This window comes from Crotalus tigris, unplaced genomic scaffold (assembly GCF_016545835.1).
Source record: "Crotalus tigris isolate CLP2741 ecotype Arizona unplaced genomic scaffold, ASM1654583v1 scf7180000019730.1053431, whole genome shotgun sequence".
Classification (NCBI taxonomy): Eukaryota; Metazoa; Chordata; class Lepidosauria; order Squamata; family Viperidae; genus Crotalus; species Crotalus tigris.
This window is the reverse complement of record NW_024097687.1, coordinates 891,611-904,743: the sequence shown is the minus strand read 5'-3', so window position 1 is coordinate 904,743 and position 13,133 is coordinate 891,611.

Here is a 13,133-nt window from a genome sequence, read left to right as displayed (position 1 = left end):
TTGAGAATCGCTGTCCTAGACTATTTCAGACAAATGGTTGTCCAATCTCTCCTTAAAAACCTGCAGGAGCACCCAAAGCCTCTGAAGGCAAGCCATTCCACTTGTCAGGGTTGAGCTGAAGTCTATTCTTCTCCATCCAGATTGATCACCCTTCAGACACTGTCATTATAATGACAGCTTCACCTTTGCAACCTGAGAATGAAATGTATAATTGGGTATAATCACTATATTGATGGTACCAGACCATAAACTGATAGATAACCTCACCCAGTGCCCCTATTAAACAGGAGGGGTAAGAGTATTCAAAACCTGAGAGGTGAAGGATGAGAGAAACAATGCCCCCCCTCATAAACACCAACTGGGACCAACCACTGAAGAATAAAGCAAACCACTGTAGCACATTGCAACCACCACACACATTTCCAAAATGTGTTTTAGCTTTGCACCTTTTATGTAGAAACTACAAACCAAATTACTTCGCCTTCACTATGATCTATAATTTTTGCCACATCATACAATCCCTTTAACATTTCCTGCATATAAATTAAATGCATATAATAAATACAGTTGTATCCCCAAGCAATATATCTCTAAAATAACTAAAAGTATATATTCTGTATTTATCCATAAATATATTAAAAAAATAAAACATGGGTGGAGACTAGAATGCATCTACAACTGTTTATAATCATTTTGAATATAATATTAAATATTCTAAATTGAAGAGTCACCCGTTGTAGTATGAGGGCGTTCTCCAGCAGATATTGTCACATGAAAATCAGCTAAGGATTTGTCATTTAGGATTGAAAGTTTGCGTCAAAGCAAACCTAAATCCCATCATTTTATGGTAAAAATGTCTGGTCACATTGTAGTTGGGAGTAAGCTATTAATATCACAGGAGTAAACAATAAATGATCACTATATGATATTCAATTGCAGATGGGCAGCTTTTTGTATTATATCAACTCTTCATAGGCAGTTCAAAAATAACCCTGAACATCCAGACTTATTTGCTTGTTTTCTTCATTAGATTTGTATTCTTGCTCTCCATGAGTTCAAGGTGATTTTTCCCTTCATTTTATCTCAATCACAGCACACCTGTGGGATAGGTTGGGTTGAGAGAAAGAACCACCCACTAGGCTTCTATGATTAAGGATGGATCACTTTTAGTCCAATCCTTCAGCCTACTTGGACAGCTAGTCAGCCATCTGTTAAATATGCCAGTGCTCATTGCAGTTCACTACTGTTTAGTAGCTATAGAATTGGCAAATGAAAAATAAACATCTCCTAGACCTAATGTATAACAGTAATGGATTTTAATCTTCAACAGCTGAATGAAAACATATACTGTACACACACATGCACACAAGGAGAGAGAGAGAGAGAGAGAGAGAGAGAGAGATTAACAATATAGGTAATTTGTTAATCTCTTTGGGGTATTATTTCATGAGTGAAAAGTGATTTTTGTGTAGTTCAAAACAGCACTGATGCATAGACAGTCTAGAAGATTTATCAGCATAATTGTGGTCTGTAGAATTTTCTTTTAGTGCTGTAATTTTCTGTACATTTTATGACAACTCCAGAAGAAAACATTGGGTTGTTTTTGCTGTTATGCTACTTTTTGTTTGTTTCGATTTGGTTCATTGATATCTTTCTCCTTTACACAGACCATCCAATTTGGCCAAGCACTCAGGATATCTTCACAGAAGGATTTTATTTGTTTACATGCTTTCTTATTTATTGGATTGAATTTAATTTCACCCAATTAAAAACCAGAATTACAACTGAGAAACAGAAAATGCAGGGAAGTGAAAATCATGAATGTAGCCATCTGGCAGTCTCTGAACCATAACTTTACTTCAGGCCCTTTGGCGCTATCCTGTTTTTAGGGCCTTTTGTAAAGCAAGCAAAGTCAGGATAAATCTAACCTCCAGGGCCATGATGTTCTAAAGCAGTGTTTCTCAACCTTGACAATTTTAAGGCATGTGGACTTCAACTCCCAGAATTCCACAGCCAGCATTGCTGGCTGTGGAATTCTGGGAGTTGAAGTCCACATGCCTTAAAATTGTCAAGGTTGAGAACACTGTTCTAAAGGGCAAGTGCTATAGAGTCAGAAATCATAGTAAGAAACATTGCAAAAAGCATTTGATTGATAATTAATGAGTAATATCATATTGTGTCACCTTGTGTCACAGTTTTCGCTGGAATTTTAATACAGGTTAAAATGATAGTAGAGTAATCAGACAGATTCATACTTATTTAATGTTTTTATTTGTATCCCGCCTTTATTATTATTTTTTAAATAACTCAAGACAGCAAACATATCCACACATCTTTCTCCTCCTATTTTCCCCAGAACACCAACCCTCTGAAGTGAATTGGGCTGAAAGACAGAATAAGTGGCCCAAGGTCACCCAGTTGGCTTTCATGACTAAGGCAGGACTAGAACTCACAGTCTCCCACTGGTGCCTTAACTGCTAGACCAATGATGGTGAAGCTTTTAGAGACCAAGTGCCCAAACTGCAACCCAAAACCCACTTATGCATCGTCAGGTGTTGGGTGGGTATAGCCCATTGGCTGTGTGTGGCCCATTGGGTGGGTGTGGCCCATTGGGTGGGCATGGCTGTGGTGGTAACAGCAGACTGAGTGGGACTAAAAAGTTCAATCAATCAATTCCAACTTTGCAAGATCTTTTTTTTTCCCGTGAGAAGTTGAAATTGACTGATTGATTGGACTTTTTTTTTTTGGCACATGGCGGCAAAGGCCTAAAGCAAAAAGTTTTATAAAACCCAGCTGAAGGCCTAGGACTGGGGTGATGGTACGCGTGTCCGCAGAGAGGGCTCTGAGTGCTGCCTTTGGCACCTGTGCCATAGGTTCGCCACCATTGCACTAGACCAAACTGGCTTTCCGATTGCCACAAATGGTCTTATTTCCCCTTTTTCTCTCTTGTGCTTTCTTTATGGGAATTGAACTAAATATAAATTCCTTTCAGACAGGCTACCCTAGTATTCGTTTACATGTATATGTATAGTATAGTATTCTAGCAGTAACGGTAAATGTAACATTATTAAAAGTAACATCATTCAGCTCCATCAACCTGAAAGTAGTTTTGATCTTCAAACTCTACACATATGCATTTATCAAAGGACATTTAAAATAGATGTCATTCTTAGCTATGGTCCCCGAGAGTTATTGAAGTTTGAAACAAATAAAACTAAAAGCTACCAAACATACAGATTAAGTGCATTAAGAACTTAGAAGAGCTACTCAGTCAGGGTTTGCTTCAATTAGGATGATAAATAATTTATTAAAGCTTTTCCCTGCTGTCACAAGAAAAATTCGCAAATACCTCAGAACGTGTAAAAGTTGCATCAATAATAAATGCCACCAAACAAACAGTGAGCTGAGATAGCAAAGTAAAAGATGAAAGGTATTCAATTGTACTCAAGTCAAAGGAGATGAAACCCTCTGTCAAGTATTGAGCTGTTTAAGCAGTGATTTTTTTTGTAAAAAAAAAAAAGGTGCCAGAACTCACACATGTCATACAACCCGCCTTGCCTACCCTACAAGGTTCCATCCAAAAAAGGTGCAGAACTCCGTTCTGGGCATTCTATGTTTTTAAGTAACTGATTGGCCCACATAATCTGCAGTAATATGAAATTCAGCTTTGCTCCATTTTATAACTATCATACATAAATACCCCATCTAATTGACTGCTGCCACAAAGACAAGGGGGTCATGTTGTTCTCCAAAGCACCAAAGGGCAGGACAAGAAACAATGGTTGGAAACTGAACAAAGGGAGAAGCAACCTGGAACTAAGGAGAAACTTCCTGACAGTGAGGACAATTAACCAGTGGAACAGCTTGCCTCCAGAAATTGTAGGCGCTCCATCACAGGAGATTTTTAAGAAGAAGCTAGACAATCACTTGTTTGAGATGGTATAGGTTCTCCTGCTTAAGCTGGGAGCTGGACTAGAAGACCTCCAAGGTCCCTTCCAGCTCTATTCTATTCTATTTAGTTTATCCATCTGTATGAAAATAATGAAGATTATACCATAGTGAAGAACATCCAAAGAACAATGCAAGCTATTCTAAGTATTTGATCAATGCCTAACAATTGTAAGCATTTGGTGCTTGGTCAATACAAACCAAGGAAGATAAATAACAGAACATACTAATTGAAGGATAATGAAAAAATGGACTCTTCTCAGTTAGGTTTTCAATGGTAATTACTCTGAAGACTTTCTGTGTTGGGAACTGGTTATGAACACACTTGGTTCATTCGTTTTTTTTAAACCATTTATTAGCTTTCAGCTGCACTGACTATGGTATTATTCTGGGCTGTTAAGCAACCCTGAACTCTATTTTATATTGTTTCCAATATTTATTTTTGGATAATGTCCTGAAGATAGTGTCAGGGGACTCGTTTTTGCACATAGGCCATTGGTGATTGATGTCCAAAGCAACTTAAACAAACAAAAACAAAGGAATACTCATTTTCTATGCTTTCATATTTTGAGCACCTTTTAGTAAAATAAAAAAGTCATATTTCTTTTCTCCCATTTCCATTTTAAAAGAATAACTATGCAAAAATTTTTAAGTATTTTATTAAGAACTGTCCAAACACCCATATCTGTAGGCCAAATTTAATAAGTGTAAGGGTTTGGTAAAGAACAGCTTGTAACTGAACACAAAGGAGCATATGGGATTTAGAATTAGGGTCATCTTTCTCCCTCTATGTTTATATTTGCACCATGTTTCTGTATAATCCTTGCCATTTGATTAAGAGCTTCAGAGGGAAAAAAAAATGACTAGAATGCTCACATATGCCTTGTTATATATTTTAATATATTTTTTCATTGCCACATGGATCTAAGACATCTTCTGGGTAAGCAAATGCAAAGTATTAAATCATGACTAACTAAACATAAAAAATACTGTGGCCTGTATATGACCATTCATGTTTACATAGAATAGTTTTTGTTTTATTTTTTTCCTGAGAATACAAATCTGATCTTGGAATTATCCGCTTGTTCTTGTGGAAACTTCCATTGCCCTTATATCCTTCAAGAGAAAACCATGTAAAAGTCTCAGAATCTCTTATTGTTGCTTGTCCTTCCCCAAAAAATGAGGGGTGAGGGAGACAGAGAGCTTAAAAAATGTGCAGAACTTTCAATATCTTGGTGTCTAAGATGGTAGCGTTCCTCATATCAGCCAGAGTCATCTTATTTAATCTAATTCTGCAAATATTATATTATATTATGAAATTGGTGGAGATAGCAAAATGGACACTTTGATAAAAAGAAAAGATTTGCCCAATTTTATTTTTACTTGGGAGTTTTTCAAGGAACTGAAAGAAATAAAAAATTGATTTTGAGATTTGATTGTTAGAATTATATGGGATAATAAAAATAATGTAAACTGTTGTTAATTTTAGAGTTGGATTTTGATGTATATTTTATTTATATTTGTACCAAATAAAGTCATTCTTTTTCTATTTTTTCTTTTTCTTTCTTTTTTTGCACTTTTATCTTGCTTTTTACTTGACTATCCCTTTTTTCAATTCTTTTTCTTCTTGCTCATTTATCTTTTTTAAAAATATATCTATAGTAAATAGAAATGTTTAAGGTCCTGTATCTCTTAGCAGCAATCATAGTGGTCTATTATTTTGTTAAATGACTATTTAATTATGTGCAACCTTAATTCTCTTTAAATTGTATTGTAAAGGTGATGGTAATGCAAATACATGATTATTTCAAGGGCAGAAAGGAATAGCAAGGATAATAATTAACAAGAACTGTGAAAGCTTTTCCACCTACAGAAGATTCTAAATTAGTCAAATTGCTTCTAGTTTATACAAATTTGTTGTCTGAAGCTTTAGATGGATTCTGATTGAAAAATTTAATAGTTTACCTCAAGAAATGCTACACACTGAAAACCTCACTAGAAGATGGAATAGAATTGATATGGCCTCACCTTAAACACACTGAGTTATACTGCACATTTTTTTTCCAAAAAGTTTGCTTCCTAAAAAGCTTTTGATTATTGTGATAGAGTCCATCAAATTGAACACAAATATAATTTCAAGATGACAGTATCACATAGGAATCTTGAGAAATGTGAAATTAACTTTTAATGACTATAAAGTATTTAATCTCATAATATTTCTAACATGTTGCATGAGTTCAACCGGGCCAAAAGAGTTTTGTTACTGTTTTTCATTTAAATTAATACCCAATGCATCTCACTGCAGTGTCAATAGTCAGCTAGCATTAATGGATTAAGTTGCCCTGATACCCTTTTTCCATTGTGGCAATGTCCTGCTAAAACCTTTCATCATGTTTGTCATTGACCACATCTAAATTTACAGGTCAAAATGTGAATGCAGAAAATGAATCTTTACTGACATGTTGCACTTCAGGATTTTGTGTGCAATAAGAAGTTTGTCAACCAGCTGAAGTAATTTGGTTCACTGTAGTTGCCAAGAAAATTCTTATCTACACCGTTGAATGCTTTCCAGGAGATTTTCTCTGGCTCCACTAACAGATCTGTGAACTGATAATCATAATCATAATCACAATCATAATCAAGTAGGAAGGGACATTGGAGGTCATCTAGTTTAACTCCCTGTTCAGGCAGGAAACTCTATACCATTTCAGGCAAATGGCTGTCCAATCTCTTCTTAAAGACTTCCAGTGTTGGAGCATTCACAGCTTCTGGAGGCAGGTTGATCCACTGGTTAATTGTTCTAACTGTCAGGAAATCTCTCCTTAGTTCTAGGTTGCTTCTCTCCTTGATTAGTTTCCATCCGCTGCTTCTTGTCCTGCCTTCAGTGCTTTGGATAATAGCTTGATTCCCTCTTCTTTATGGCAGCCCCTGAGATATTGGAACACTGCTATCATGTCCCCCCCTCATCCTTCTCTTCATTAAACTAGACATACCCTATTCCAGCAACCATTCCTTGCATGTTTTAGCCTCCAGTCCCCTAATCATGTTTGTTGCTCTTCTCTATACTCTTTGATGATGATATATATCTGCTCTATGGGAGCAACAAAAATGTTTTCCTTAATCTTGGCATCAGTTTTTCTTGAAAACATCTGTTTCAAATAACAGAAACCTTCACCTTATTTGTTCATCACTTTCACGAAAGTTTTATGTGAAGCAGAGGCAACCCCCCCCCCAAAAAAAACCCCTATTTTTTGGATCAACAAGTGGTTCATGTGCCATTTTAGATTTTTTTTTTAATTTTTACTTTAATTTTAACTCTGTCCCATCCATATATGTACTTGGTACTTGGTATATCAGAGCTGCATCCGAAGCAGCAGAGCCACTGTTTTTAGATCCCCACAGATATACCAGTTATACCTGGGGTACTGGATATGCTTCAATAACAGTTCCTTATTTTCATATCTTGTGTATGTATGTATGTATGTATGAACCAACAGATACTGGAAAGTGTATATTATTGTTGTGTCCAAACAGAAGTTTTCTGTAAAATGGTATATGATAGATTAAATTAAGAATTATTTTCATGATTGGCAGCCAAAAATCTATAAATTACACCAAAAGTGTTTAGAAAGCAAAATCTGTGTTGCCCATTGTTATTAGAGTGAATGAAGATAATTAGATAATGACTGAAATTATTTTATGATTGCTGAGTACAGCATATTCTTTAGAGAACATTCAGCTCAAAATTGAAGGTAAGAAGTTTGAGGGTTTCTTAGAAATGTTTTCCTCTTTCTCCATCTAGAATCAAGACAGCTGCCAAATTGATTTCAGAATGATACAAGTAAATGATGAGTGTGACATACACAGTATCTATTCTAGAAGGCTCGAGTGCTAGGCAGGAGATTAACAAGCCTGTGTTCAAGATGAGAGAACTGCCGTGGGGCAGGATTGAACTCCCATCCTTCACTCCAGCTCCTGCTAGGGTTTTGAAAGGCGCCCCCAACTGGGCATTCCCAGTAATCCTTTCAACCTGAAAGTCCCTTGGTGCTGCTGACATGAGTAAAACAGAAACAAACAAACAAACAAAAACTAGAAAGGTTTTTTAGTTCTAGTAGTTGTCTCTGTAATTGCAGTTTAATGTAAAATGAAGACAGAGAACCTTTTGGGAAAGCTTGTTTACTTCACAAAAACCAATTATTCTGATAAAATATACCATAATCATACCCATAGTATAACTTCTGCATTGGTAAACTTCCACTGATAAAGCACACCACCTCTAGTGGAAGGAATTGTTTATATTTGTGCCATTACTGCGGCCATGACATCTGCAATACATAGACTTTTTAATTAACCTGTGCCTAAATTGGATTATGCCTCATAAGTTGAATTCTCTTGTAGAGACAGCCCATATTAAGCATAGCTTCACAATTGCCCTTGAAACAGATTCAGCAGAGTTTCAATATAGGCCTCAGCAGTTCCTTTTAAGCCCCCAGCTATTCATTTATGTTGTTAGACAGAAATGCAATGACAAAACAATCTCCTGCAAATGCAGTGGAAAAAGTCTTGTTAATAGTATTTAATTAAGATTCAGAAGCTAGTTCCACACATAGAATTGGGGTAAGGGAGACTATTGTGTCCTCTCTACTAGTATGTCTTAAAACAGTGTGTTTTGGAATAGCCTTGTTGTACTATCTTGATCTTAGGTTACATGGTTCATACTATTAGTAATAATATTAGTAGTATATGGTGGGGTTACAAAACCAAGTGGAAGATCAAACAGGTTCCTGGCAAACCTAGCAGACAACTTTGTCTCCCAAAAAGTAGAGAAGGGAACTAGGGGATTAGCCATCTTGGATCTACTTCTCACTAACAGAGATGAAATGATAGACGGTGTTGAAGCCATAGGAACCCTGGGAGGAAGTGATCATGCAATATTAGAATTCAACATTATAGAAGCAAAACCAATAGAACACAGTCAAACTAGAGTCTTGGACTTCAAGAGAGCTAATTTCAATAAACTTAGAGAGGGCTTGGGAAGGATTCCATGGATGAGAATACTCAAGGGGAAAACAACTCAAGAAGCTTGGGAAATTTTGAAAAATGAGATAATAAAAGCACAGTCTAGCACAATACCAACAAAGAGGAAAAATAACAGCTCTCAAAAGAAACCAGCATGGCTGCATAAAGAACTCTCTGATAAATTGAAAGATAAAAAGGACAAGTATAGAAAGTGGAAAGAAAGGCACATAACTAAGTCAGAATATCAGCAAATAGCCCGAGCCTGCAAAGATGAAGTGAGGAAAGCCAAGGCTCAAAATGAACTAAGTCTTGCAACCAAAGTCAAAAATAACAAAAAAAGCTTCTTTCAACATGTAAAAAACAAGAAAAAAGTGAAGGAAACGATTGGTCCATTAGTGGGTGAAAGTGGCAAGAAGGTGACAAACAACAGGGAGAAAGCAGAACTATTTAACTCGTGTTTTGCATCTGTCTTTACACAAAGGGAAAAAACAGACCAACCTATCACAAATAGTGCCATAAAAAACAAAACAGAAACACAAGTTAAGATAGGCAAGAAAATGGTTAGGGAGCACCTGTCCAGCCTAGATGAGTTCAAATCGCTAGGACCAGATGGATTACACCCCAGAGTTCTCAAGGAACTGGAAGATGTGATATCGGAGCCACTGAACTATATTTTTCAAAGATCCTGGAACACAGGGGAACTACCAGAGGACTGGAAAAGAGCTGATGTAGTTCACATCCTCAAAAAAGGAAAAAAAATGGATACAGGAAATTACAGACCTATCAGCCTGACCTCAATACCTGGGAAGATCCTGGAAAAGATAATCAAACAACGAATCAACGAACACCTAGAGGCAAACAAAGTCATTACTAAAAGCCAACATGGGTTTGTCAAAAATAGATCATGCCAGACAAATCTTATTGCATTCTTTGACAAAGTGACAAAATTAGTGGATCAGAGGAATGCTGTGGACATAATTTACTTGGACTTCAGTAAGGCATTTGATAAAGTAGATCACAACCTCCTACTTGACAAGATAGAAAAATGTGGGGTAGACAGAACCACCACCAGATGGATCCGTAGCTGGCTGACCGGCCGTACTCAGCGAGTGGTCCTCAATGGAACTGCATCTATATGGAGGGAAGTGTGTAGTGGGGTGCCCCAGGGCTCTGTTCTGGGCCCAGTAATCTTCAACATCTTCATCAATGACTTGGATGAAGGGATAGATGGGGAACTCATCAAATTTGCAGACGACACCAAGCTGGCAGGAATAGCCAACACTCCAGAAGACAGGCTTCAGATACAGAAGGATCTGGACAGACTTGAACACTGGGCACTAACTAACAAAATGAAATTCAATGGTGAAAAAAAGCAAGGTTCTACATTTAGGAAAGAAAAACCAAATGCACAAGTACAGCATAGGTGGCACCATGCTCAATAGTAGTAACTGTGAGAGGGACCTTGGAGTCCTAGTAGACAATCACCTAAATATGAGCCAGCAGTGTGCTGCAGCTGCCAAAAAAGGCCAACACAGTGCTAGGCTGCATTAACAGAGGGATAGAATCAAGATCACGTGAAGTATTAATACCACTCTTCAATGCCTTGGTAAGGCCACACTTGGAATACTGCATCCAGTTTTGGTCACCACGATGTAAAAAAGATGTTGAGACTCTAGAAAGAGTACAGAGAAGAGCAACAAAGATGATTACGGGACTGGAGGCTAAAACATATAAGGAACGGTTGCTAGAATTGGGTATGTCTAGTTTACCGAAGAGAAGGACAAGGGGGGACATGATAGCAGTATTCCAATATCTCAGGGGCTGCCATAAAGAAGAGGGAATTAAGCTATTTTCCAAAGCACCTGAAGGCAGGACAAGAAGCAACGGGTGGAAACTCATCAAGGAGAGAAGCAACCTAGAACTAAGGAGAAACTTCCTGACAGTGAGAACAATTAATCAGTGGACCAGCTTGCCTCCAGACGCAGTAAATGCTCCAACACTGGAAGTTTTTAAGAAGAGACTGGACAGCCACTTGTCCGAAATGGTGTAGGGTTTCCTGCCCGAGCAGGGGGTTGGACTAGATGACCTCCAAGGTCCCTTCCAACTTTACTACTATTATTATTATTATTATAATAGCCAGGAGAAAACAATCCTATTGCAGAGTAGTAGTTTGACTTGCCAAGATACCAGCCCTGTTATAGGAAAAGCTTGTGCACTTCCCAAGATGTGCCACAGGAGGGCGAGCCAGAGAGAAAGATGAGCAGATCTTCCTGTAGTGTCACCCAAGGCCCTTTCCCAGACCTGCTTCTTTTATTTTATTTTATTTTATTATTTTATTTTATTTTATTTTATTTTATTTTATTTTTAACCAACAAAACAAAACAAAGCAAAACATAACACACATACACACACAGTATATACTCCTCCCCCCTTTTTTAACAGCGATTATGTAATGGTAATCTTCTATTATTTACATTTCCCCCCTTATTCTTCTTTAGAATAATTGTCTTTATTGCCCCATTGTTTCTTATTTACATTTTTCTTCCTTCCTATTCTACTTCTTACTAAGAATAATTCATATTAGTGTTATTATTATACATTATTATATACATATTTTCACTTTTGATCTTTCCATATTTATTCTCCTCTATTATTTCTAGTCTCCAACCAGTCCAGACCTGTTTCTAAATGGGTGCCAAAACTTGGTAGGTTCAGAGCTGTCAGAAATCTGATTGCCTACACAGTGCACCAGCTTCTCTCCCCACCAAAGTGGTACCTATCTATCTATTTGCATTGAACATGCTTTCAAACAGTTAGGTGGACAGAAACTGAGGTGAGTGACAGGTGCTTAGCCTTTGTGCCTCCATATAGTTCATGTAACATGAAGATATTAAACAAATCATGATTTCACCAGTGCCTGAATGAAAGCATCCTGGAAATTTTTAGGCATAACAATTTGAACACCATGACTGAAGAAAGCAATAATAGAAAAAAAAAATATTCAATAAGTAGTATCCAAGGGGAAATCTGTAAGCCACGTCGAGTTGCTTCCAGCAAAATGAGTGACACACAAGTTTAACAAATAAAAACAAAATAATAAGAAATAAAAATTCAAGTGTTACATTACGGATGTAGGAAATACAAGCAAAAGTGCTATGATGGGATAATTGGGGCTCCATTCCATGGGTGGATTTCCTATTGACAGTCAAGGCGAGTGTGGAACCATAAGATGAAGATCAGGCAAACTTGTAATAATTCTCAGAGAAGGAAAGCAAGACTAACCCTTATTTAGCATTGGAACTTCCTGGAAGAAGCTGTATCAGTCCTTTAAATATCTGTGCAAAGATACAAAAGTTTGCCAAAAAGGCTAAGAGAAATAGAGAGAAAGTGACATAGCCATGGATCAGCCACTTATACTTCACTAGACATGGATCTCTGACCTTACCAAGTTAGAAAAGAATGTAGAACTAGCCTTGAAAAAGGAATTTTTGGACTGCTAAGGAAAGAGTTTAAGAAAAACAAACAAATTCTCAGTTCTGAGAAAAAAGATGTGAGGACTTCCAGGGAGTATGGCAAATTGAAGAAAGAATTCTGTGAAAGTAGAACTAATGACCACCACAAAGGGTAAGGAACTTGTCTTTCCAATTCCTTAGAACATCTCCAGATAATGAGAGGATAGGAGATTGCTCAGATCTGCTTCACATGGTTTCTCCTCATGAGAATACAGTAGGACAGTTGCTTTCTGTAGGTTTGAGCCCCAATAGGCAATGGGATGAGCCATCTTGATCTTTTAATGCAGGGGTGTCAAACTACTAGCCCACGGGCCGGGTGTGTCATGATGGTACCGCACCCACCTCATTGCCGGCAAGGGCAAAAAAGTTGCAATACGTCGTGACACATCACATGACGTTGCGAGTTTGACATCCCTATTTTAAAGGACATTTAAGTATGCAAATCTCACTTTCTAATCCTATTTGAAATTGCCTAGTAACTATTCCATTAAAACAAATTGGAATGTCAAATTTGAAAAGTGTTCTTTATTGATTTTATCTTTGACTCTAAACAAAATTAATTATAAGCTTTAGAACAAAATTAAATAAGATTTTGATCTAAGAATGGTGAAAGTTCTTTAAGGAATAAGACATGTAAAACAAATTTTATCTTTC